At 46.1% G+C, this 25,836-nt stretch overlaps 1 protein-coding gene across 9 annotated transcripts in view; it reads right to left on the bottom strand.

Annotated features, from left to right (window-relative positions):
• LOC128324449 (uncharacterized) overlaps positions 1–25,836 on the bottom strand; it is a 275,349-nt gene that overhangs the window by 204,490 nt on the left and 45,023 nt on the right. The window contains exon 1 of one of the 9 annotated variants that reach the window (XM_053249023.1): positions 24,035–24,141. The exons of the other annotated variants lie outside the window; for them this stretch is intronic. The gene's annotated coding sequence lies outside the window, so the exon portion shown is untranslated. Of the gene's footprint in view, positions 1–24,034; positions 24,142–25,836 lie in introns of those variants that run through there. 9 annotated transcript variants of the gene reach the window in all.

Raw genomic sequence — 25,836 nt, 5'->3', positions numbered from 1 at the left:
AAGGTGATTTTGGGCAGCTGGGAGGGCGGGTGAGCAGGCGGCGGCGGCTGTGAGCGGGCGGGGGCCTCGTTGGCGGCTTCGCCACCACCTCGCCCAGCTTCATTTTGGGCAGCTGGGAGGGCGGGTGAGCAGGCGGGGGCGACGGCTGTGAGCGGGCGGGGGCCTCGTTGGCGGCTTCACCGCCACCTCGCCCAGCTTCCCTGTCCCCCGTCTCGGTCTTCCCCCGCCGCCATTGCCCTCGCCTTTTTCAGGGCGGCCGCTTCTGGTTGCCTCGGCCTCCTCTCGCCGTGCCGCAGCTCATGGCCGAGGCGGCGGCTCCGCCGCCGCCTCGGCCACTTTCCCCCGCCGCCACACACCGGCTAATGGCCGCCCATGGCTGTGGGACACTGGTGTCTGCGGTCCTGTGTCCCTTGGGCTCTTCTGGGCCTGCGCTTCGCGCAGGCCCAGAACATCCCAGGGAGGCAGGGACGCAGATCCCCAACGTTCCAAAACCACGGCCACTCACTTAGCCTTTTATTATATAGGATGCCCACAGGATTCTGGGAACAGGGAACTTCCTGTTTTCAAACAGGAAACCCCCGCATGGCATCGCTTCTAAGAATGGACAGCGGGGCTGTTTGTTATGGACAACATCACACTAAGGCGGCAGGGGGTGTGGTGGAAGAGCGACAGAGGGGCAAGTAAGGCCTGCCTCCCTCCCCCCACCAAAACATTTCAGCTGGGGGAACTCGAATTGTTTCAGCACCTCGAGTTAGAGGTGCCGAAATGCTTCGTGCACATCCCTACTAAACACTGAGCCTAAGGCTCTAGTCTGTAATGCCAATTGTATGTGAGGACCCTGTTCCACCTTCACAGCACTAGAAAGATAGAGGAGCAAAGTTGTATTTGCGTGAGAAACATTTTCATAAAGGAAAGATCAATCCCCCCTCCACTGACTGAAGAGAAAATTAATTACTGCAGTTGGCAGAGGATAAATGCTTTCCATTTTCAGAGTTGTGTAATTATAGCAGCTGCAGAGTCGAAAACTGGCTGCTAACTTTGAACCTCAACCCCAACATGACATGTCTTCCTTGCATTTAGTTCTGCCACTTGTGTGCGTGTTGAAAGTTCTCTCGCTGTGTCTTCATAATTATACCTTGGTTCAGAAATAATCACCAGCTCCCACTGCATACGTGAAACCTTATCATCTGGTTAGCAAAAGGTATGTTGTATCGTCTTTGAAGTGTTGAAATCCCCACAGTAGAAAATTTATTAGGAGAAAGTGATGTTATGACAACACAGTTAATTCTGCCAAAACATGTCGAATTAACTGCACTTTTTGGGAATTAAGGATTCAAAGAAGAGTTCAAAAGAAAACAAAGTTCTTGTGTGTCAAAAACTATGAAGTACAATCTTTAGGTAAAATCTAACCACACTTTTTAAAAGAGTCATTTCAGCTGCCCATGATATTAGAAATTAGAGAGAGGGAGGGAGGGAGATATGGAAAGGGGCAGTTTTCCCAGCTAGCAAGGGAGGTTTCCATAATGCATGCACAGGGAATCTGTTCTCTTTTTGAAGCCAAGAGGAAAGTTTTAATCTCATCTTTAACTTTAATCCTTTAAAATATGTAAGAGATTTAGAACTGAACAGGGTAAATTTGGCAGAAGATCCTAGTCATGAAAGTAAGGTAATTGCTTTCAATTGATGATTGCCAAGGGAGGGAGTTCAAAGCTTGCCACCTCGACTCTCTGTCAATTCCAGATATAAGCTGCAGTTTTTCTATATTTCCCTCTACTGATCAAGACTATTCAGAAAATTCAAACTTCAGCTGTGAGGGTGGGAACATTTTCCAGTAATACAAATAGGGTAGGTTCCCATGTAAGGGCAAGAAGAGCTACTGGTTGCATGCTCCCGCTAACACTGCTATTTCTGTGACATGAGGAGCTGGAAATGTCCACTGGATGTCAATTGGAGAATGTCAGTTATCCACCTCTGCCCAACATTCTTAACCAATATTTGAAGTTGGCTTGACCATGTCAGGCTGAGGTGGGCAACCAACATTTTCCACCCAACATTCACTGGACATTTCCAGCTTCACACATCATGGAAACAGCAGCAGGAGCAGGAGCACATGCCTAGTGGCAACCAGCAGCTCTCCCATACTCACTTGCTGCCATTACGTGTGAACCTGCCCATAGTATTTCAAGTGAGCTCTCAGCTCTACTGTTTTCATTGTGTTTTCCTGAAAAATGAATACACAAATGTTTGGGGTGGCAGAAAGGAGAAATATTCCAGGATGAAGAGTTTTCTGTAGGGACATGAGATTCATAACAAAACAGAAAGGACCACTCTTAATTTAATCCAATTAAATTGCAAAAAGGTGGTGTATTAAGAGTATTTGATGTGACTTCTTATCTATTATATTAATCCTCGTAGACGTGCCCATGGGGATGCGTCCTGGCAACCCTGTGGATTGGCTGGGTGGCAGATGCTCGCAAGAGGCTGTTGGTTGCTGCTGGAGGAAATGGTGGTGGCAGCGAGGAGGAAGCAGCAGTGGGGGGCCCAGCCACTCCAAGGAGTCAGGCGGCGGCGGCAGGAGGGAACGGGCAGGGAGGCGGCGACAGGGAGGTGGCATGCTCGGCTCTAGTGGCAAGGCGGTGTCGGTTTCGGGCCCGGCTACAGTGGCAAGGCAGCAGGCTCCTGAAGAGTGCAGGGGGTGAAGCGGGAGGTGGCAGGCGAAGCCCCGCCGCCCTGAAGAGCACGGGGGGCAAGCGGAGGAGGACGCTGGAGGCAGGGGGGGCAAACCAGGTGGCGGGGGGGCCATGGTCCCCCCGGCTGCTGGGCCAGCCAGAAAGCCGGGCATGCCGGTGTGGGGGGTGGGGCCCAAATAGCGCACAGATGATCTGTGCGGGGTCAGCTAGTATTCACAATAATGACAGATATACTGTAGGACCTTCTGAAAAATATTCTAAGGCTTTGAACTTGAGGGTGGGGGAACCCCCATCCTTCTACTCTCCTTAAATGTAGCCCAGAGATGGGGTCACATCCTTTGATTCTAACATAATTAAAACCACCGTACCATATGGGCATGGCTTTTCAAATGATTACACAATCATATCAGGCTTTTAAAAAGCAATCTGATGGGGGGGAAAGGCAATCTGGAAACCACATTTACACTAGTGTAGATTTAGGGCCGGTGTCAGGCATTGGCACAGTTGGGCAGCCAATGAGGGCTCAGAGCCCCCAGTGGGGCTCACCAATGACCCTTAAGACCACCTTTGTCCCCATAGCATTTGGGTGATGGTGAGGGAGCAACTCTTTTGTGCCCTACCCAGGTAGGAGGAGGTCCATGAAGGGCAGTTTGATAAGGGCCCCCTGAAACCTGGATCTGGCCTTCTGTTGATTCAGTCATATCAGCAGAGTTGTTTTAGGAGTACTGAATCTAGGCACTACTCATGGCTGATACAAGCAATATTTCTTTAACTGGAGTAAAAAACCATTTTCAGTTATTAAACAGAAATGCTTTAAGAGATAAATCATTCTGTTATATTATGAAAACAATTTAAGAAACAGTAAATATTGTTGTGATTCTTCCATGGGCATATCTTTATTCCCAGATTTGTGGCTCAAATCCTGAGAAATGCAATATATATAAGAGAAATATGCTTACTTTTTATATTCAAAAAAATCTGTTTTTCTTTCCTCATCTTCTTGAAGGGAATATTTTAACAGTTTCTGGAGTTTTGGTTATATGGATGTAAAACCTACAACACCCATTTTTTCAGGTAGTTCCAGGTGTGTTTGCACAGTGGACTGGGAACTAGGCAGTCACAGCAAAAAAAAAAAAAAAAAAGGTGATCAGGGTCCAGTGTGACCTCTGCTTGGAAGGGTGGGAGTCAGGTTAAAGCCCGGCCCCTGCTTCAGGGAGGTAGGGAGGTGACACCTATATTCACTTTTCCCAGCTCTCTAAATCAGCATTGCCAAATCAGTTGAACCAGGTTTGAGGAGACCTTTGGCAAGAGGCTCTCTTCTGAGCCCCCTCCTACCTCATTGGTCCCTCTGTGCTTCTCTTTACAACTAGAGTGATGGTGAAGGTGGGTTTCTAAAAAAATTTCTATGTCTGCTACTACCCTCACTACTAAGGTGGAGAGCCTCACTCAGTTGGTGGTGTCCAGCTGCTAGCTGGATCCGATCCTTCCCAGAGGGACTAGGGCAGGCATCAATGGTGGGCCCTCCCAGGTCTCTTGGGTCCCAGCAGCTGCCCATGAGTGTCATGTGCCAATACTGGCCCCAAGCTGAAGAGCAAACTTGAAAATACACATGCCTTGCAGCACATGGTTAGTATACAACTGTATTCACATTCTCCATATGAGGTCCATAGCCTATAATGGACACAATTTGTCTATATCAGGTCTGCACAGCTTTGACCCTCCAGCATTGTTGGACTACAGTTTGCATCTTCCTCAGCCATAGTGCCAATAGTCAGGGATGACGGGAGCTGTCACGCAACATCCATAGGAGGGCCAACGTTGTGCAGCCCTGGTTTATATGCTGTTGGTTTTGTAGGCAGAATTGTGTGTCAAAATTAGGATTTCTTGTAAATATATACAATTTCATGAAATCCAGAGGTTAATGCCAAAATATATAAGAAATCTGGATTTGACCTTTAAACCATTTTTAAAAGTGCTTCAACTGCATTACGACAATACCACATGCCACAACTGTGCTGTATTACCTGCTACTAAATGCTGAGGCGTGCTTTAGCGGTATGTACAGCAGCAAATAATGATTTAGAACTCTTATGACAGAATCCTCTGGAGTCCCATGAAGATGCTTTTGCACTCCATGATGGTTGCTTCCCAGGACACACATATACAGTACGTCTTGTTTTTATTATTAGAGGAAAGCAGCTGAAGCTGACAAAGAGCAAGATGGAAATGTCACCCTCACATGGAATCAGGTCACCCCAATGCTAACCATGAAGCAGCAAATACAATACTCCGCAGGTCTCCGAGTAATGCAAATTTCAATTTCATCACAAGCTCAAAAACTAGCTCAACTCATTTCCCTCCCCCTGCCAAAATGAAAACATGACCAATTTAAGCACAAAAACTGTGACTGACAAGACGGGCAGCCCCATGATGATGTCAAGGAGCACAACCGGAAAGGCAGGCCCCATGGTGCAGTGTGACGGGACTGCCGTGCAATGACTTAAAACCACTTCTGGACAGTTGTGCAGCACTACTTCCGTTGGAAACCATGGACAGAGTGCTGCGGGCTGCCCAGAGTCAGGTTTAAGTCATTCCATACCAGCCTCATCGCAGTACACCATCAGGGCTGCTTTGAACAGAAACAAACTAATCCTAATCTCTTAAAAATGCAAAAACATACATTCCTGATTTCACCGCCCTTATTAGGGGAGGAGAGTTGGCCTTGTGGTAGTGAGCATGAATTGTCCCCTTTGCTAAGCAGCATCTGCCCTGGTTTTGACCCATTTCATTTCATTTCATTTTATTTATTTATTTGATTTCTATACCGCCCTTCCAAAAATGGCTCAGGGCAGTTTACACAGAGAAACAACAAAGAAATAAGATGGATCCCTGTCCCCAAAGTGCTCACAATCTAAAAAGAAACTTTCGGGCTATTCCCACAATTGGGGAAAATCGGGCTAGGGAAGCCTATCCCGATTTTTCCCGATCGTCAGAACCACCCAGCTCGGCTGTGAGCCTGGTGGATCTGGAGCGGGTAACCCGCTCAAGAACCACTGCCCCAAAACCAGGTTTGCAGAGCAAGCACTCCGCAAACCTGTTTTTGTTAATCATGAGTAGGTGCGGCTTCGCGGTGTGCCTACTCATGAGTAGAACCCCGGAGGAGAGGCGAAAAGCCACCTCCCAGCTCCGGGGGTCTCCCCAGTATGCCCTGCGCACTTGCGCAGGGCGTACTGGGGCTTCCGGGGGCCACGTGGCCCCTGAGCTCCCCAGCCCCCACCAGCTCTGTCTCGGAGCCAGCAATTGTGTGGGCGGCCGATCCGGCCACCCAGGGCTCCCTCCCCACTCGTGAGTGGGGAGAGCAGGCTTAGCCTGCTCTTCCTGCTCACCGCCCCAAACCGGGTCTCACGGATCGTGAGACCCAGTCCATAAAGTTTCTTATGAAACCAGTAACAGTTACTGGAGGTACTGTGCTGGGGGTGGGGGTGGATAGGGCCAGTTACTCTCCCCCTGCTAAATAAAAGAGAATCACCAGGTTAAAAGGTGCCTCTCTGCCAAGTTAGCAGGGGTTGACTACATTTTGATTGGTGACTACATGTGAGTACTGTAAGTTATTCCCTTTGGGAGATAGGGCCGTAGCTTAGTGGTAGAGCATCTGCTTGCATTCAGAAGGTTCCAAGTTCCCTCCCTGGCATCTCCACGTAAGGCTGGGAGAGACTCCTGCCTGAAACCTTGGAAAGCTGCTGCCAGACAATGTAGACAGTACTGAGCTAGATGGATCAATGATCTGACTTAGTGTAAGGTAGCTTCCTGTGTTCTTCCCAGATACACACAGCCATGTTTTCTCATGTACCTGCCATTCTTTTTCTCCTCCAACTCCTCATTTGTAAATATATTTCTTCTCTCTCATACCTCCATATAGCCGTGTCTCTCACCCTGTAACACTGGCACACACCTCCTCTCTGAGAACCAGTATATTGTAGAGATGTGTAGACGTAACTACAGTCAGATTACATGCAAACAATGCTGGTGCAGATGCAGACGCCACTGGACACAACAGCACAGGTATTGCAGTAGTCATAAAAAAAATATGGCAGCTGCCAGTGCAGCCACCACTGCTGCTAAGTTAAGTTCCCACAAGGGGTGTGTGTGGTGTTGTTGTTGTCACCATTTTAGGGAGGAGGGAGTTTAGCAGCAGCAGCAGCTTGGAACATTTCTTGGTGACCACACCCATCTTTTTTTTCCAAGGCCTCAGGGGTCAGCCATGGCCCTTTGATAGCCATTTTGCTCTGAGCAAGTGCCTGAGTTAGCTGGCCCTACATGCAAATGGATGTGTAACAAACCCCCAATGCTGGTATTTTGGGTTTTGTTTAGTTGTGTTTTTTAAAAAAGCTGAATGGCAGTTTCAGGAGGCTGTGACTTTGAGCAGAGGAATGGCATAGAAGAGGGGCAGCTTTTCTCTATCAGCCGCTATTCTTTCCAAAACCACAGCTGCAGGGTTCCAGCCCAGATGCATATTTACAAAGACTAATGTGCATTTGGTCTTTGACTTTCTGACTGAGCCCATTTAATGTGGTGCAGTACTTATATTAAAAACAAACACACAAAACGCAGGAGCTGAACCCAGGCACTTCAGCTCCTGAAACACAGTCTGGCTGCAGACCCAGCTCACTGAAACTGATTGTAGAGGCAACCCTCCCCCACAGAAAGAAGTGTGGGGCCATCTAGCAGCTGCAAGGAGCTTTTGCAGCGATGCTGCCATAATCCTAAAAGCTGCCCCAGAGCAAAGATTACCACTAAATGTATGTGGCACTTTAAGAGATGCTGACATTGTTAAAATTCTCATCCATTTTTAGAGAGGAACAAAATAAACCTTGAAATCAAGTCTTGCCAAGTATCAGGTATATTTGCTATCTAAAGCACTTATATATTAATTTCATGGCTCCTCAATCCAAAAGGCCACATGGGAAACTTTGAATAGTTGCAGATGCACACTACCCGCCAGAATAAACTACAATTTATTCACTTCTCCAGTGCAACAAAAGAGCACTACAATGTATCTCTGAAAGACTTTGGGCCTGTTCACACAATCAGTAATTGGGCAGGACAAACGTCCTACCCAGGTTAAGGAGCTACATGTGCTCCCAATTTGCAATTGTGTGTGAGTAAAAAACTAGGTAGCAGGCATGGAAAGTGACTGTGTGCAAGGCTTGCACTGGGTGGAATGGCTTCATCCTACCCAGCACCTTTACCCAGCTGTTTAATGAGGTAGGAGAAAAAGCCATCCTGAAAAAGCCATGTGAACAAAGCTACCAAATTACTGATCATGCGACCGAGCGTTCCATTTCTCCACAATGGCAAATATATCTAGAGCACCTTCCTTATGAGGTAAGGCTACAACACCTGGGGCATATTAGTTTAGAAAAAAGACAACTGAGGGGGTTACATGATAGAGGTGTATACAATGCATGGTATGGATAGAGTGGAGAGAGAGAAAATGTTCTCCCTCTCTCATAACACTAGAACGAGGGGTCATCCCATGAAACTGATTGCAAAGAAATTCAGGACTGACCAAAGAAAGTACTTTTTCACATAATGTATAATCAGCCTATGGGATTCTCTGCCACATTATGTGGTGACAGCCAACAGCCTGGAAGGCTTTAAGAAAGGCTTAGTCAAATGCATGGAGGACAAGTCTATCAATGACTACTAGTCTGAGGGCTATAGGCCACCTCCAGCATCAGAGGCAAGATGCTTCTAAATACCAGTTGCAGGGGAGGAACAGCAGGAGAGAGGGCATGCCCTCAACTCCTGCCTGTAGAAGGAGCAGCATCTGGTGGGCCACTGAGTGAAACAGGATGCTGGACTAGATGGGCCTTGGGCCTGATCCAGCAGGGCTATTCTTATGTATCCATGAAAATTTGTGCTACAAGTATTGTTAAGTGGAGAACTACGATGATGAATATTTATATACTGCTCTTCAACCATAGTTCTCAAAGCAGTTTACATAGAAAAATAAATAATACATAAATAAGATGGTCCCCTGTCCCCAAAAGGCTCACAATCTAAAAAGAAACATAAGGCAGATGCCAGCAACAGCCACTAGAGCGATGCTGTGCTGGGGTTTCGATAAGGCCAGTTGCCCTGCCCCTGCTAAATACAGGTGAAACTCGGAAAATTAGAATATCGTGCAAAAGTCCATTAATTTCAGTAATGCAAATTAAAAGGTGAAACTGCTATATGAGACAGACGCATTACATGCAAAGCGAGATAAGTCAAGCCTTAATTTGTTATAATTGTGTTGATCATGGCGTACAGCTCATGAAAACCCCAAATCCACAATCCCAGAAAATTAGAATATTACATGGAACCAAGAAGACAAGGATTGTAGAATAGAACAATATCGGACCTCTGAAAAGTATAAGCATGCATATGTATTCAGTACTTGGTTTGGGCCCCTTTTGCAGCAATTACTGCCTCAATGCAGCGTGGCATGGATGCTATCAGCCTGTGGCACGGATGAGGTGTTATGGAAGACCAGGATGCTTCATTAGCGGCCTTCCGCTCTTCTGCATTGTTTGGTCTCATGTCTCTGATCCTTCTCTTGGCAATGCCCCATAGATTCTCTGTGGGGTCAGGTCAGGCGAGTTTGCTGGCCAATCAAGCACAGTATACTTTTCAGAGGTCCGATATTGTTCTATTCTACAATCCTTGTCTTCTTGGTTCCATGTAATATTCTAATTTTCTGGGATTGTGGATTTGGGGTTTTCATGAGCTGCACGCCATGATCCTCACAATTATAACAAATTAAGGCTTGACTTATCTCGCTTTGCATGTAATGCGTCTGTCTCATATATCAGTTTCACCTTTTAATTTGCATTACTGAAATTAATGGACTTTTGCACGATATTCTAATTTTCCGAGTTTCACCTGTATAAGAGAAGCACCACTTTAAAAGGTGACTCTTTGCTCAGTAGCCCTCACTTAAAGCAATAAACAAAAATTAAGGATTTTGTATTTCACACAAAAGTATGGGTATTCAACACCTCCCTGGACAATCTTACTCATTTGATCAAAATTCTTGTTGTTCCCCACCGCTGCGTTTTTTGGTAGAGAATTTAGAAGGTCTTCCCTGCAAATTAATTCTGGAATTTTGCTTTGCATAAAATCCAGTGGCAAATGAATATGTAGGAACATAGGATGCTGCCTTATACTGAATCAGATCATTTGTCCATCTAGACCAATAATGTCTATCCTGACTGGCAGTGGCTCTCCAGAGTGCAACAGGTGTATTCCTCTCACATGTTACTTGAACTTGTTAGGGTGGTGTTGGAGGAAATGGGATCGAACCTGAGACGTTCCACATACAGAGCATGTACTCTACCCATGAACTATGAATTTCCCCTCTCTTCCTTATATGGTTTCAGTTCTCATAAACTTTGCTCACTGTATGGAAAGATTCTCCCCCCACCACTAGGGGTGTGAACAAAACCGGTTTGCCCAGTTCTGTTCGAGACCAGACCGGACTCGAACTGAACTGGGCATGTTCAGCTTTGTGCCCCTCGAACATACCCCCGGCTTGGCTCGAATTCAAGCTGGCTCAGGGGTTCTACGTTTTTTGGGTTTGGACTTTTTTAAAAAAACGTTTATTTTATTTTTTTAGACTCACTGCCAGGTTTGGGTCAGCATTGGTGGCTTTGGGGGGTCTCTGCCATCTCCCCTTCCCCCTGCTGGCCTTCTCCCACTCCAAAAAGGGCTATTCGGCCCATTTGGGGGGTGTTTCGGCCCTTCCTCCTGTGGCGGGGGCCATTCTGGAGGCCGCCGCACATGCCCAAGCCGGTTCGCACATCCCTACCCACCCCAACTCCAGCAAGACATTCAGTGCTGCTGAGAGGCAGGTCTCAGAACTGCCCCTACCCTGCCCCGCAGTTTGGACCTGCTTTAGTTCTATCCCTGGATTTCAGACAGAGATCTGCAGAAACTTCCAGAGAAAATGTCACTACAGTCTCCTCAAAATCCATTTGCTTCTCTCAAAATTTCTCAACTGTATCTCACAACCAGAAAATTAAATCTACCTCAAAATTTCACTTCAGTTGAAATTTGGTGACAAGTCTAACACAAATCCAATGCACAGAAGCCAGTTCCAATTAAGTTGATGTCAGAACATCCATTGATCAAGAGGCAGAAGAGCCAGTGGTTCTATTGTTGTTCGTAAGTGCTGTCCCTCTGCAGCAATCTGGGCGAGGAGGGAGGACATTGCTCCAGAAAAATAAATGCCTTAGAAATCCATCTAGCCATCCCCAGTCTTGACATTATTGCCTTCCCTCATCAAACTCATTGGTGAGGTAATCTATATTCATGCCCTTCTAGAGTCTTTCGCCCATCCTTTATCCACAGTAAACAGCCTTCAGCTTTAATAGGCTGCAGGACTTTTATTTCCTGCTCATTCTGTGCATTTCTGGGCAAAACTTTCCACTTGTTTTATGGTCTAACACTAAGGTGTTTTGAAAACGTGATTGTAGAAGATTGGAAAACCATCAGCCTTTAGGCCACATTATATGCATATGAAGACCTAATGCTATTTAAACCACAGTTAAAATCACAGCCCTTCAAACAGCAAAGCCATCTATTAAAAACATTGCTCTAGGCAATGTCACAAGGTTTAAACGAGCTTTTTTGTATGATCGTGTAAGGGACAGGCAAGGTTGGGTCATCAAAACAAATGCATTTCATTCCTTTTATCACAGGCTGAATCACATGGTCTCCTTCTAAAAAATATTTTGAATGCATAATATTCTCTTTGCATATTATTTTATCATGGAAGACCATATAACAGCAACTTTGGAGGTGGGTGCGGGAGGGAATGCTTTCCCAGCTACTACACGGAAGACAGAACAGCAACTAAGATATTGTGATTAATTTGATAGACTTCCAGTAGGAAGTATTTAGTTTATCGGCACATAGTAAATGAATATTAAAATATGCATACCCCGAGGCTCTCAATGAAACTAGATAACAGCTGTTGGTCTAAAATGTGGTTTCATTATGCAGAGATTGGAATAAGCTTGTAATTATGAATTAAAGCTAGATCAGTTAAAAAAAAATTCAAAGATATGGGAAATGCTTGTTCAAACCCATTCCATTTAAAACCAGTTTGTTGTTAAAATATATATAAAATCAAATAAGCCTTCATCAGCTTGAATCAATGACATCCTTCAGCAATGACACCCTTCAATTCAACTTTTATACCACAATCCTAAGCACAATGGAACTTTCTCTCTAGCAGGAGCGCTTAGGGTTGCAGCATCAGAGAGACCAGAAGCAAGAGGAGGCAATGTTACTTAACATCTCAACTAAACTTATTAAAATATAGACGGTAGTAGTTTTCACATTGTGTGTCAGCCCATGCTTATTTTTTCTACATTTTTCTTTATCTCATCTTTTAAAAGATTGTCAAACTGGATTGAATTTTATACAAAGAAAACTGGGTCACACAACCTGTTTCGCACAATTCACACAATCATAGAATAATTGAGCTGGATTGGAAGAGACCATCTAGACCAAGCTCCCCCTCTTTTTCTTGGTGACATCTTGGATTGGTGTTGACGAGGCCTGCTGGTGACACCATTACTCACAGTCCGCTGGCTACATGCAAGGCCACAAAAACCAAAGGAAATGTACAACTGAGGCTGTGGACACTAATAACACAGAGAAAGTAAATGGCCACAAAGTTTTTACAAATATTTACATAGATTTCTGGCAAAGCAGAGTTACAGAGTTAACCCTTGTAGCTTAACTATGGAGGACACAGGGGTGGAGCCACCATTGCACAAATGGGTTCAAAGAACCCGGGATGCCACCTCTGTCACTACCACTGAGCGAGAGTGCCCCAGCTGCAAGCACCCCCTCTTAAAGTCTTGGGGCAGGCGGGGGGGTATGGCACAGCACCATGAATCCCGGTGGTGCATATGCAACCACTAGGACCCGACCCCACAGCTTCCTGAGCCCTGTGCTGCTCCAGCTTTTAAGGCTGAAGTTGGGTGGGGCTGGAGAATAAGCAAGCCAGTGTGGGAGCTCACTGCTCCAGCTCAGGAAGTTGCTCTGAGCAACTCTGTTGGAGAGGAGGATCAGGCTGGCTTTTCCAGCCAAATTTGGGGCTGGTAAGCACAAGGGAAGGAGGGAGAGACAGTGAGGGGGTGAGCAAGTTGCTCTGACTCTGAGCGACTCTGTTGGAGAGGAAGAGGGGGCTGGCTTTTCCAGCCAAAATTGGAGCTGGCAAGTGCAAGAGAAGGAAAGAGAAACAGTGAGGGCATGAGCAAGGGAGCCGGTGGAAGGGGGGGGAGGGGGCAAGGGCAAGTGAGGGGGTGAGAGCTGGGATAGACCTAAAACTGTATGTCACCAAAACAAAAATGTGGCACCACAAAAAAAGGGGGGGGCATCTTCAATTCTTGAACACGGGCCCCTTCAAAGCTTGCTAAACCCCTGAGAGGAGAGCTGGTCTTGTGGTAAAGGTAAAGTGTGCCATTGAGTAGGTGTCGACTCCTGGTGACCACAGAGCCCTGCAGTTTTCTTTGGTAGAATACAGGAGAGGTTTACCATTGCCATCTCCCTCACAGTATGAGATGATGTATTTCAGCATCTTCCTATATCGCTGCGTAGGAAGCATAACTTGTCCCCTTTGCTAAGCAGGGTCTGCCCTGGTTGCATTTAGATGAGAAACCACATGTGAGCACTGTAAGATATTCCCCTTAGGGGATGAGGCAGCTCTGGGAAGAGCATCTGAGGTTCCAAGTTCCTTCCCTGGCATCTCCAAGATAGGGGAGAGAGATTCCTGCCTGCAACCTTGGAGAAGCTGCTGCCAGTCTGTGTAGATAATACTGAACTAGATGGAACAAAGGTCTGACTCACTATATGGCAGCTGTCTGTGTTTCTATGAAGAGAAGCAAAATACTTATCAAAGCATTTGAACAAGTTGTGATTCTTATTGAAATGAAAGTGACCCATGCTGGGTGCATTTACACCTTTGGGGACCATAGCTTAGAGACACATTTGTCCTGAAATCCTAAACAGTGTCATTCAACATATGCACACCCATCCCATTACAATTGTAACATCAGCTGATTGCCAAAATAACTTTATTTTTTATGCATGACCACCAAACATGTTTAAACTCTCCACTTGATGACTACCATCTTGATGGGTGAACTGACTTCATTGAAAATAATTGGGCAGCATCCAGATTAATACTTGTTTGAGCAGGATTCTTCTGCCCATGGAAAAGGGTGAGCAGTGATTCTCACTAATATTCCTTCCCTCTGCAGCCCCCTGTGCCCCCTGAAAGTATGTTCCTGAGGGTTAACAAACATTCAAGAGCATGTTGTCAGGGTGCATAAGGGCAGCAGGGGGAAAGGAATCAGCAAAAATTGTCCCTCCCCCATCCACCCCTTGAGCAATCAGAAGAGTTCTGCTCACACAAGTGTTAATCTGGATGCTACCCAGTTATTTTCAGTGGAGTCAGTTCACCCATGAAGCCGGTAGATACAAAGTGGAGAGCTTAAACATGATTGGTGATCATGCAAAAAGATAAAAGCGATTTTGGGGAAATCTCTTATAGTTAAAAGAAATTGTGTGATGTAGTCATATTGCCAATGCATCTGCATGATCGCTTAGGATAATGGATAAGATTAACCTAGAACCACAAAATATGATAGAGAATTTGACAATGACAGCTTGAGGTTTTTAAAATTGCAAACCACTGGAAACAGAAACTGAACAGCACAAGTGGGCCAGGTCAGACATGCGTACCCACAGGGGTGCTCTTATCCCTGGACTTTGGGGCCAAAATCCAGGGCCTCCTCAGACCCTGGGGACCCCCAAATCCTCTTTAGATGGTCCTGGGTGGTGTGGTTGCCCAATGGAGCATGATGATGCTTAATTTGCAGTTGGGGGGGCGGAGCTCCAAAAGCCTTTTGGTCCAGGCTCCAAAATTACCTAGGTGCACCTCTGCCTACCCACCTAGCCAGGCCCTTTACAGTGGCAGCAGTGGCTCAATCTGGCCAACAGACTTGCTGGGGTGGGGAAGGAACCAAGGATGAGCAGACAGGAAAATGGCAGCAGACAGGGCAGGGCTCTCAACCAGACTAGGTAGGATTGAAAGAATGGCACAGCAAAGCAAACAAAGGGATTAAAAATGTCCGAGGTGTGGCCAAAGATAGGGATGTGCACGGTCCGGAGCAGTCCGGACCGGCACCGAAGGGGGGCCTTTCTTTAAGGGTGGGGAGGGCTTGCTTACCCCTCCCGCCTCTTTGCCCCCTCCAGCGCCCGTATTTAACAGACTAACGGGGCGCTGGAAACCAGCCACCCCTGCCCCCCCGCCGCGAGCAGATTTACCCCCAAAACTATCAATACCCCTGCCGCCGCCGCCCGCCCGCCAGCCCTCCCTCCCTCCCTCCCAGCTGCCCGCCCACCCGCCCGAGTCCTCACCTGATGCTTTAGTAAAAAACGAGAGGAGCTACCGGACAGAGCTCCTCTCGCTAGGAAGGCCTGCTGCATACTGAAGGTGCTTTGTGCGCGCGCGCATGCACGCGCCGCAAAGGACACCGATCACCGGAGGCCTGGTCTACCCGCCGGGAAAAGGCCGGGTAGACCGGGCCTCCGATCGCCGGAGGCCCGGTCTACCTGCCGGGCCGGGTAGACCGGGCCTCCAGCGATCGGAGGCCCGGTCTACCCGGCCTTTTCCCGGCGGGTAGACCGGGCCTCCGGCGATCAGCGTCCTTTGCGGCGCGCGCAAAGCGCCTTCAGTATGCAGCAGGCCTTCCTAGCGAGAGGAGCTCTGTCCGGTAGCTCCTCTCGTTTTTTACTAAAGCATCGGGTGAGGACTCGGGCGGGCGGGCGGGCAGCTGGGAGGGAGGGAGGGAGGGAGGGCTGGCGGGCGATGGCGGCGGCAGGGGTATTGGTAGTTTTGGGGGTAAATCTGCTCGCGGCGGGGGGGCGGGGGTGGCTGGTTTCCAGCGCCCCGTTAGTCTGTTAAATACGGGCACTGGAGGGGGCAAAGAGGCGGGAGGGGTAAGCAAGCCCTCCCGCCCTTAAAGCAATGCCCCCCACCCGGACCCTAACCAGCAAGGGCCGAACCAGTCCGGCAGTTCGGCCATTCTTTAGAATGACCGCTGGACCGGTTCGGACTCACCCCTAGCCAAAGAACTCTAAGCAGGAGTTGCTGAAAGCTGCCAGCCACTTCTTCCTCCTTCGTTTTTAATAGGCGGGACTAAAGAAAAGATAGGAACATAGGAACCTGCCATTTACTGAGTCAGACCATAGGTTCATCTAGCTCAATATTGTCTACACAGACTGGCAACGGCTTCTCCAAGGTTGCAGGCAGGAATCTCTCTCAGCCCTATCTTGGAGATGCCAGGGAGGGATGCTCTTCCCAGAGTGGCTCCATCCCTTAAGGGGAATCTCTTACAGTGCTCACATGTGGCCTCGCATTTAAATGCAACCTGGGCAGATCCTGCTTAGCTAAGGGTACAAGTCATGCTTGCTACCACAAAGCCAGCTCTCCTCAAATGGTTTAAGGCAAGCTTGCCTTCCAAGTTAGAGTAGAATGGAGGAGTAGTTTCTGACACAGGGGATATGGTTGAGAAAGACACTTTAGCATAGCTTTTCTCTGAGAGTTATTTCCAAACACATTACCAAAGCAGATTACCAAGTTTCTCACAGAGAAACCCTTTAACTCAGTATCTCCTTCACAGAGGAGAGAACATATTCATTCTTAATATAAAAGCTGGTTGATTATGATACAGTTCCTGCAAATGAATGAATTGCACATGAAGCAGACAAGTTGATCTTTACTGATAAACAAAATCAATTAGCCATTTATTCTTCAGGACTGAAAAGTTTGCTTTATTGGATTGTTCTTTCTAAACGATTGTTTGATTAAGTTTTCTGCAACAAAAAGGAAATACAGTGACGGGGAATTAAATTACGGAAAAGTTAGTAAATCTTCACAAGTATTTTACAAAATACCACTCTTTACTTAATAAAGGGCACGCAACATATTTTATGATTTCCGCATTCATTCGACAAAGCTATGGTGTTTGTAATTGGGTATATAAAGCCATCCGTCTTCTAGTGCCGTCTTTTAGCTGAGCGAGCCCCAAAGCATCGTCCATTCTGCTGCTGCTGAGATCTGATCAGCATCTTTATAGTTTATCAGCCTTGGGGTTCAATTTTGTTTTGGATGCTTTTATAAATGAGCACAATCACTGGTGAATCTGTTCTTTCCAGATTGCAAAGAGAAAAATTGCAAGAGGAACTTTAGTAGATTACCGTGTCACTGAGGATAAAGTACAAGCACAAGGCATCAAAAGTAGTCTTAAAGATTATTCTGGTGGATGTACATTTTCAGTTTTTATTTCACTAAAATTAGATGATTGCCTTAGTTATTATTGTTTTTGAAGCTATATTCTGTCCCCAGGCTAGGTGTATGATCAATGCACTATCTAGCAAAATCAATTGTTTCCAAAGCACCATTTATTTTTTTAAAAAAGAGGAAAAAAGAAAAGGAGGGGGGAAGGAGCAATACATAGCAATATGAAGATGATGTTGAAGGTTTTATCTAGTTAGAATCTCATAGTAAAGGCTTTCACTTGGCCTTGAAGCTGTCCAGTGGTACTGCACGTGTGCCTGTGTGGTATATGGTGGTTGCTGGACCTGGATGTGGGTTCAAACTTCCACTTAGCCATGAAGTTGATTGGGCAACTTGCTTAGGCAACTTGCCGTTTTTCATCCTAACCCAGCATATAGGTTTGGCTTGGTGAGTCATAGGTTGTGCATGTCTCACTTACTGCATGTCTCACTTAGGCAAACGCTAGAAATAGCTATGAAGGGAGGCAGTGAATTCAGCCATTACTCTTTGGGCCCTGTTCTATTAATCACGGGGCACATAAGCCCTGCCAAGCCTCTCTAACCAGTTCACATGTTCCAACTTGTCACTTGCCTCCCACTTTTGTTCCTTATTGTACCTGCACCTTTCACTGTTGCTCATGGTTGTCACTGATCCAATCTTTGCGTCATGCTTATCATAAAGAAGCATGGCAGCATGGAGCATCTGCTGTGAATAGCAGTCCTTGAGAAGGCAGGTCATGAGATGCACTAGTGCAGCCCAGCCCAGAGGAAGTCTGGTGTCTAATGCCATCATTAATGAGTGTCTAATGCCATCAGCACCCACATGCATCAGGGATCCAAGAGATCCTTGTTTAGTTGATTTCACATGGGGAAAATTGCAGGGGGGCAATACAAGCCATGAGGCCTGCATAACCCATGCACACAGGCAATGCAAGGTTTTCGCATGACACAGAACTGTGTTTATTAAGAAATGCTTCGAAGTCAGTGCTTCTGGTTTCGGTGGGGAAGCTCCTCTACAGACAGAACTTAAGACTCCACTCTACCTTCAATTTTTAACACAGTACTAGTTGAGTTGGCTTTGTTTGTGGATATTCATCAATATTATCAGACATCAGGTACTGATGAATGAGGTACTTCAGTAAAGCAGCAAAATGAGATTATCTGAGCTGCAGTCCTTACCAAGAGAAGTCTAAAATGGGATGAGGAAAGCGTTGAGGAGGAGGTGGTTCAAGTCAGAAATCTCGGATACTGTTATGGGAAGAGAGATGATAGTTCAGAGAGAAAATGTGAAGTTGTTGGGTTTTTTTAAAATTGATCAATATATTTAATGTTTATCCTGCTTTCCAGAAATGAATTGTCCCCCCCAGAGCAACTGACAGCAATAAATGTTCAGTATTTAATGCTGGTTGGCACTGTACATAAGCAAAAATAAGACGCAGACTCTGCTCCAGGTTAACAAACCACAATCAAGACACAGAGCTAAAGGGAAGGAGGGGAAAGTTAGATGATTTGGCAATACTATGACAAAGAGATGAATTGCTCAGAGAGGCATCTACATCCATTTGTGGCCAGACTGATATTCCCTTGCCGCTATTCTTGCTGAAGGGAGGTGGTGCCACTACCCAGTAGCCCTTAGTCCTCTGGCCTGTGACAGAGGCAACAACGACCTCCCTCTCGCTTCTGCATTCACAATGAAACTGACAGCTGGAATGGCCTTTTTTAATGGGAAGGAGGCAAGAAGCAAATTCCATGAAGCTGCTCATTCTCTGGCTGATGACTGGGGCCAAGCTTCTCTTCCCTTCCTAGGAGGTAAAGAGTGTAGCCTCCATTGCCACTTGGTCAACATTTCCTTCACCTCTATAGTTACAGACTTTTCTTAAGACAAAACTAAGAAACACGGGACTGCCATTGAAAATGGCAGCCTGATATCAAGTTCTGTCCCTTCGTAACATGCACTGCAACTTGCCCTGCATCCTGAAGTCATTACACTGTTGCCCAACAATGGCCAGTGATATGGAGCAAGGGCAAGAAAATTAATATTATATTGAAATCAGAATATGAAATAAGTTGTACTACATATTACCGAGCAGAACTCAACATGGGATTTTTGTTTTCATCAGCAGCCTTGTGTTAATTATAACATGTAAGTTTCACCCTTAGCACCTTAACTGATTTCGAAGAAAGACAGGAGAGTAATCTGAACCTCTTTGGCTCCCCAGCATCTCACCCCAAAAGAGCCTCTTCCTTGAACAAAGAGATATCAGGGGGTGGAAATTATAGCTGAAATTGTACACTTTAATTAGCACACAGTATTAAGTAGAAGAAAAGCTTCAGAGAACACTGGAATATTTTTGGCTAGCAGTCAAAAAAACATTATAACGTTTACAAAAGCTAGCTAAGTCTTGCTAGGTTCTTTTTTCCTCTGACCTTTTGCAAACAACTTTGCTTCTCTCACAGTCTTTGTAGACTGATATATATATCTAGCATCCCTGCCATGTTTCCCTGTTTTTCAGACACAGAGCAGGGGGGGAAATACCACTCAGAGCCCCCTCTCTCCAACAGGATGTGAAACTTCTGCAAAGGGTTCCGTTTTAATTGGCCACGGTCACGCTATCCAAATAGGAAGAAATCTGCTACACATTAAGAATTTTCCTCCTAGTCCGAAAAAATTAATTACATTTTGCAGTCATTCTCAGTATTAGAGGCTCCCCCCACCCTGTTCTTAGTTTGAGAAATTTGTTTTTAAAAAAATATGCCCAGACAACAGCGTGGAAAGTCGATTAACATGGGAAACGTTCAGAAAATCATCCCCATCCTACCTGTTTTTGTTCCCCCATAAACCAGAAGGAAAATTATTCCTACTGAAGTAAGGTTCTGGAGAATTAAGGATTCCTTGATTGCAGAGATAAGCAAAAGCATTGTTATCATACTGTTTTTGAAGCTGATACTGAAGATCTGTATTTGGGACAAGATCCAGCTAAAAGTTAGTTCTTTAAAGTCCTACTGATTTCAATTGGACTTTTCAAGCACATGCTTAATGCTCCCATTGAAAGCACTGAGCCAGAATACACTTTGTTTTAAAGTTCTAACTTTTAAATGTACAAAAACTTTTTAAAAATTCTGAGTATTAAGAGTTTAAAAGCTTTTTCGACATATTAAAACAGGTAAAATGCCTTTTGTTTTAAAATATACCAGGGCACTTTCCAGATTGGACACTACAACAGTGTCATTACATTTCTGTTAAGTGTCCTTCCGTACCGCCTGTGACAGTCCCTGCACTGTCAGCAAGATGCCATTCACATTTCCAATACCTTCTTTCGTGTTTTATTGCTGCGTTACAGTCCTACAACATTGGGGGGCAAATAGCTGTGTTTTTCCATTGCAGAGGGAGATTCAACAAGCTAGAGAAGACTGCTCCCACTGCTGGTGGCTTTGCAGAACAACCTCTATTTATGTTTTAAAAACGATTCTCAAATGATTCTGCCATGCCAAAGTAAACTACCACTGAACAGCGGGTAATCTGGAAAGTGCCCAGTGCCATTACATTGTGAAGTATTGGTGGTTTCTCTATTTTGTTTTGATCAGTTGCCAATTTCAAATAGAAACTGAAGGACCCTGCTATGTGACAATTTTAATTAAAGTAAATGCTAAATTGTTATGCAGAAGTCCTATTGACACATTCTGTCCCCATGCTCTCTGGACAAGGGAGAAGGGAGTGGGAATGTACCAGCTAGCCATCCCCTCTATGTCAATGCACACCCTAGCCGCACACTCCAAATACCCACCACATTCAGCATTTGCCTTTGCAGACAAGCGCTGAACTCAGAGACAACTGGGGGGCAGGGAGCATGTCAGTGGGGGCACGGCTAGCCAGCATGCACCCATGATTCCTTTCTCCACATTCAGTGAACACAGGAAGAGAATGACTGAATAGGGGTAGGATTTCAACTAGAGATCTTCTCTCAGAGTAAGATGTTGCATTTTCCCAGCAGTCAAAATGCAACATGATTCTTATCATTAAGAAAAATGTAACTCTACATAGCTAGCACAATCATTGTTACAAACAAGTGCTGTGTGGAACACAGTTGTATGTGTAGGACTGGCTCCTATGGAGCAGTGCCTGTAACATCAGTACTGATGAACAAGAAACAAAATAGTCCCTCACCCCAGCTGCAAATTTGTGTCAATTTTTTAGTTAATAAGACTGTATAACGACAATGAGATACACATTTTCAAAAATTCACAAACTTTCTCAAATACTTCTTTAATGCATAAAATAAAACGTAAAACATATGTTCAAAATTAGCAGATGTTTTGATGTGACACATCAGCTTCAGTGCTATACATTAGTGGCTGAAACATGCTCTTAAATATAATAACCAAGCATCATGACTCAGCAAACTGACAGCAAATAGCCAATGCTGTGGCAGTACCAATGTCAACCAATCCTGTTACAAAACCCCAATTCTCATAAAAAGGAGCAAGAGAGTGAAAATCCACACCCTCTCTCAATAGCCAATGAATGTCATTACTTCCCTCATTTCCTCTTTCACATTTATAGTAAGACACAGCTGTTCTGTGTACATTGCTGGGGAGCGTAACATCACAGCAGGAAACTGCGGCAAGTGGCAGAGGAGCAGACCTGCTCTCCTCCTTCTTAAAGGTGCCTGAACAGACCCTTCTAATTGGTGCACAAATAGTGATTCGTGCACATCCCTAGGTGGGACTTCCTCCCTACTTATGCAGGGAGCACCGCTGTGCTCCATAACATCTGAATGGGGCTTAAATGGTAAGCCTATATGGAATGACTGATTTCCAGCACTGAAGCTATATTCAGCAGTGGCACTGATGGTACTCTGTAACAACAACAATCCAAATCAACAGGCACAAAAAGTACAACTTTTTACAAATAAATTATGGCTGTGCTCTCACAGTCGTGTTAATGCTGGTTAAATGGTGTTGACCAACACTAGTGCAAGACAGAGTGGGTAGATTGCCCTAATTATACTGGTCAACATCCAGACTAATGAAGCACTGCTGAGGTGAACATGCAGCCCGTGCTATGGAGGCAAGCCTCCATCCCACAGGGAGCATTATTTTTGTTGATATCCCTTACATTCAGAAGCCCACTGTGCTCCTCTGCAATATGTACCTGAGGGTTGTGTAGCCCATTGAGACATATTTTCTAGAGTCAGAAAATCCTGAAAATATGTCCCTGGGGCTATGTGACCCACAACAAAAATCGCCCTTCTCCCAGTAGCACATGCCTTCCATGCTTCCTAGCAGATCAGGGATTTGCTAATAATTGATTTGCCAAATGAAGGCAACTGGAAACAGCATCTCAACTGCCCTATAACATTTTACAATGATAGACAGCTAGGTGTCTATGTCAGAGCGAATTCCAAATCATCAGATAGTCCTGACAATAGATTAGGGATGGCTTCTATAACATTAGCTTGTTTCTATGGCAATGCTATATAATAAAGATATTTGTTGGTACCCGAGTAGATTGCCAGAATCAATCCACTTCTAGGATGTGTCACCTCCTTCACTATAATGTGAATACTCAAATCCTTTCGTATAAGAAACTCATATATTTGAGCCCATCGCACCACTTCCTAATAAGGTTGTGTAGCCCTTATTGGCAGTGTCATCTATCATTAAGGCAGTGAAAAAGGAGAGCTTCTGTCCCAAACCACCTCTCAAAGCATCTACGATGAAGTGATTTTATGGCATTACTCTTCTCTGGTTCCCTCAAATCCCAGAGTACAGTTTGTACCACCTGGGCCTATCAGATTTTTGTAAATGATTGCCCAGGTAGTCTTGAGGGAGCTTCTCTCTCCCCCCCGCTTCATAGTTTCCTATGATTTAAATTTAAAATGCTCTTAGGCTTCATTCAGGAGGGGGTGGAATGGAACAAGATTATTTTATTTCTATATCGCAGGCAGCATTGCTGTGAAAAAGAAAAAGAAAAAATAGCCACATTAAATCTCATAAGTAATCTTGTAACTGAAATTTCCAAATGTGACTATTTTGCAGGCATGTTAAACCTTCAAGGTCTCTGTTATTTTTTTCCCCCCCACGCTGTGACAGCTAAATAATGAATTAATGGCTTGATGTCTGCATCAGCCCTAGGGTTTCAAAATACATGTTTAGTCAACATAATAGGTGCTTTAATCATTCTTTGTGAATCAACAGTGTTCTTTAATTTAAAAGGAGGAGGAGTGAATAAAAATATATCCCTGCCAGTGTATGGTCTATTTTGTATGCCTTCAAACATCTCTTATACTGGGAAGCTGGGCGACATTTTGGTATTATCCTCTGCTTAATAAACATCTCTCTGGTACATTAGAAAACTTGTGTTCTTCCTTGTATCCCTGTGCACTTGAAAACTTAGGAAACAGTGAGAAAGGGCTACCGAGTTTGCGGGGAGGAAGCCCTAAAGAGCTTACCTCCCTGCAGACAAGCATTCCGCCATTCAGAGGAGCACTGCCAACAACAAGCTTCCCGGTGTTGGGGGGTCTCCCCAGAATGCCCCACGCACTGACGCAGGGCATCCTGGGACGTCCAGGGGCTGAGTGGCACCTGATCTCCTGGCTCCGTAATGGAGCCGGTCATCATGTGGGTGGCCGATCCGGCTGCCCAGGGAAGGCAGAGTGCATGTGTGCAGGGAGAGCCCACACTCCCTGCCAAACCCTCCTCAGCTCTAGGGGTGTGTCCGAACCAGTCTGGAAGCCATTGTAAAGGCCTCCGGACTTTCCAGACCGGTTCGGATCTGGCTGGTCCGGGTCCGGGTGGGGGGGTTCCTTTAAGGGCGGGGAGGGTTTACTTACCCCCCCGCCACTTGCCCCCGTCCAGCGCGCGTATTTAATGTAATAATTGGGGCAGCAGGATACTTCCCTGCTGCCCCTTGTCCCTCTGCAATGCCGCCAGCTTTGACTCACAGTTTTGAAAATAAATTACTGCTGCCCAGTGCCAATAATGAAGTTGAAGAAGAAGCCGGCCTCCACTTCGGCGCCTCTCCGCCGCCTCCCAGCAGCCACTGAGAGCGGCTCTGCCATGGAGGACGCGCCGCGGCGCCGCGGCAACCCTCACTTCCGGCTACCATGCGACTTTCCCCCACATACAGAGTGGCTGCATTCTGCCACTCTGTATGCGGGGGAAGTCGCATGGAAGCCGGAAGTGAGGGGTGCATCACTTCCGGCTTCCATGCGACTTCCCCCACATACAGAGTGGCAGAATGCAGCCACTCTGTATGTGGGGGAAAGTCGCATGGTAGCCGGAAGTGAGGGTTGCCGCGGCGCGTCCTCCATGGCAGAGCCGCTCTCAGTGGCTGCTGGGAGGCGGCGGCGGCTCCTGGGGGAGCCGCCGGGCGGAGAGGCGCCGAAGTGGAGGCCGGCTTCTTCTTCAACTTCATTATTGGCACTGGGCAGCAGTAATTTATTTTCAAAACTGTGAGTCAAAGCTGGCGGCATTGCAGAGGGACAAGGGGCAGCAGGGAAGTATCCTGCTGCCCCAATTATTACATTAAATACGCGCGCTGGACGGGGGCAAGTGGCGGGGGGGTAAGTAAACCCTCCCCGCCCTTAAAGGAACCCACCCCACAGTGCCGGACCGCAGCTCTGCGGTTCCGTGCACACCCCTACTCAGCTCTCCACACTGCTCACTGGAGAGACTCTATGAATAGTTGCATGGCAAAGATGAAACAGTTTTATTCACTGCCTGTTTCTGCACCACTGAGTGAACTCTGACTTTAACAGGTATAGCTTAAAGGTCATCGTATCAAGGGCCACTTCACATGAGACATTAGACTTGTATTCTCTCTGGTGACCCAATTTATTTCTGTATGCTAAACCTGCACAACTTGGAACCTACCAAGTCAAACACAGCTCACCAGCCATGTATTTTGGCCTGGCAGATGTTTGACAGCCTCCCCGACCACACACCCCATTGTTTTAATCCCAGGAAGGCGCCAAAAACAGGAAGTTGTATCCTAGGAACTTCTTCTGTGGGTAGTATACGTTCTGTCTGTACAGGAAGGAAGAGGAAAATTTTGCTTCACTCTGCAGCCCCATTTTCTTCAAAAATCTGTTCTTGAGGGTCCCTCAATCCTTCCTGAAGAGGGGATTGCCAAAAATCACCTCTCGCCTCTCATTTACAAATCTCCTCTCATTTTGTATTTTCTTACAATACAACCAAAGAAGTGTATTAAGCCCCTTGGAGGCTATTGCTCTCGAAATAGAGAATATTTGGGGGACCAAACAACTTTTTTTTTTTTTGCTTGTGGTCTTCAAAGTTCTGGGGAGCAACTGGAACATTTTGTTCGCTGAGAATACTGTGCTCTCATGAGCAGCTTCTCTTTCTCTGTCTCCTTCCCTTTCCTACTGACCACCCATCCAGTCAGGAAGCCAGAGCGGAGTTTCTGCTTCAGTGGCAGGTTGCAGAGCCACATGATAAAGGAGCACATATAGGTGGGCCTGACAGGTGCAGCTTGCTTCCTTCATGTGGTGGCACTGGTGGTGGCATAGAAATTAGTTAGCTAACTAACTTTACTCAGTTAGCATACCCCTGCTGAGTAAAAAGGAAACTTTTAAAGTGGTAAATCTCTTCTGTTTATCATGGGGAGAGCAACCAGCCCTATCCAACCCAGCACAGCATTCCTTCAATGGCTGACGCTGGTGTTACGTTGCGTTTCTTTTTAGATTGTGAGCCCTTTGGGGACAGGGGAGCACCCTGCTAATTCTTC

This window comes from Hemicordylus capensis, chromosome 4, assembly GCF_027244095.1.
Source record: "Hemicordylus capensis ecotype Gifberg chromosome 4, rHemCap1.1.pri, whole genome shotgun sequence".
NCBI classification, from domain to species: domain Eukaryota; kingdom Metazoa; phylum Chordata; class Lepidosauria; order Squamata; family Cordylidae; genus Hemicordylus; species Hemicordylus capensis.
Note: the sequence above shows the minus strand (reverse complement) of the source record. Positions and strands in the feature narration are given on the sequence as shown.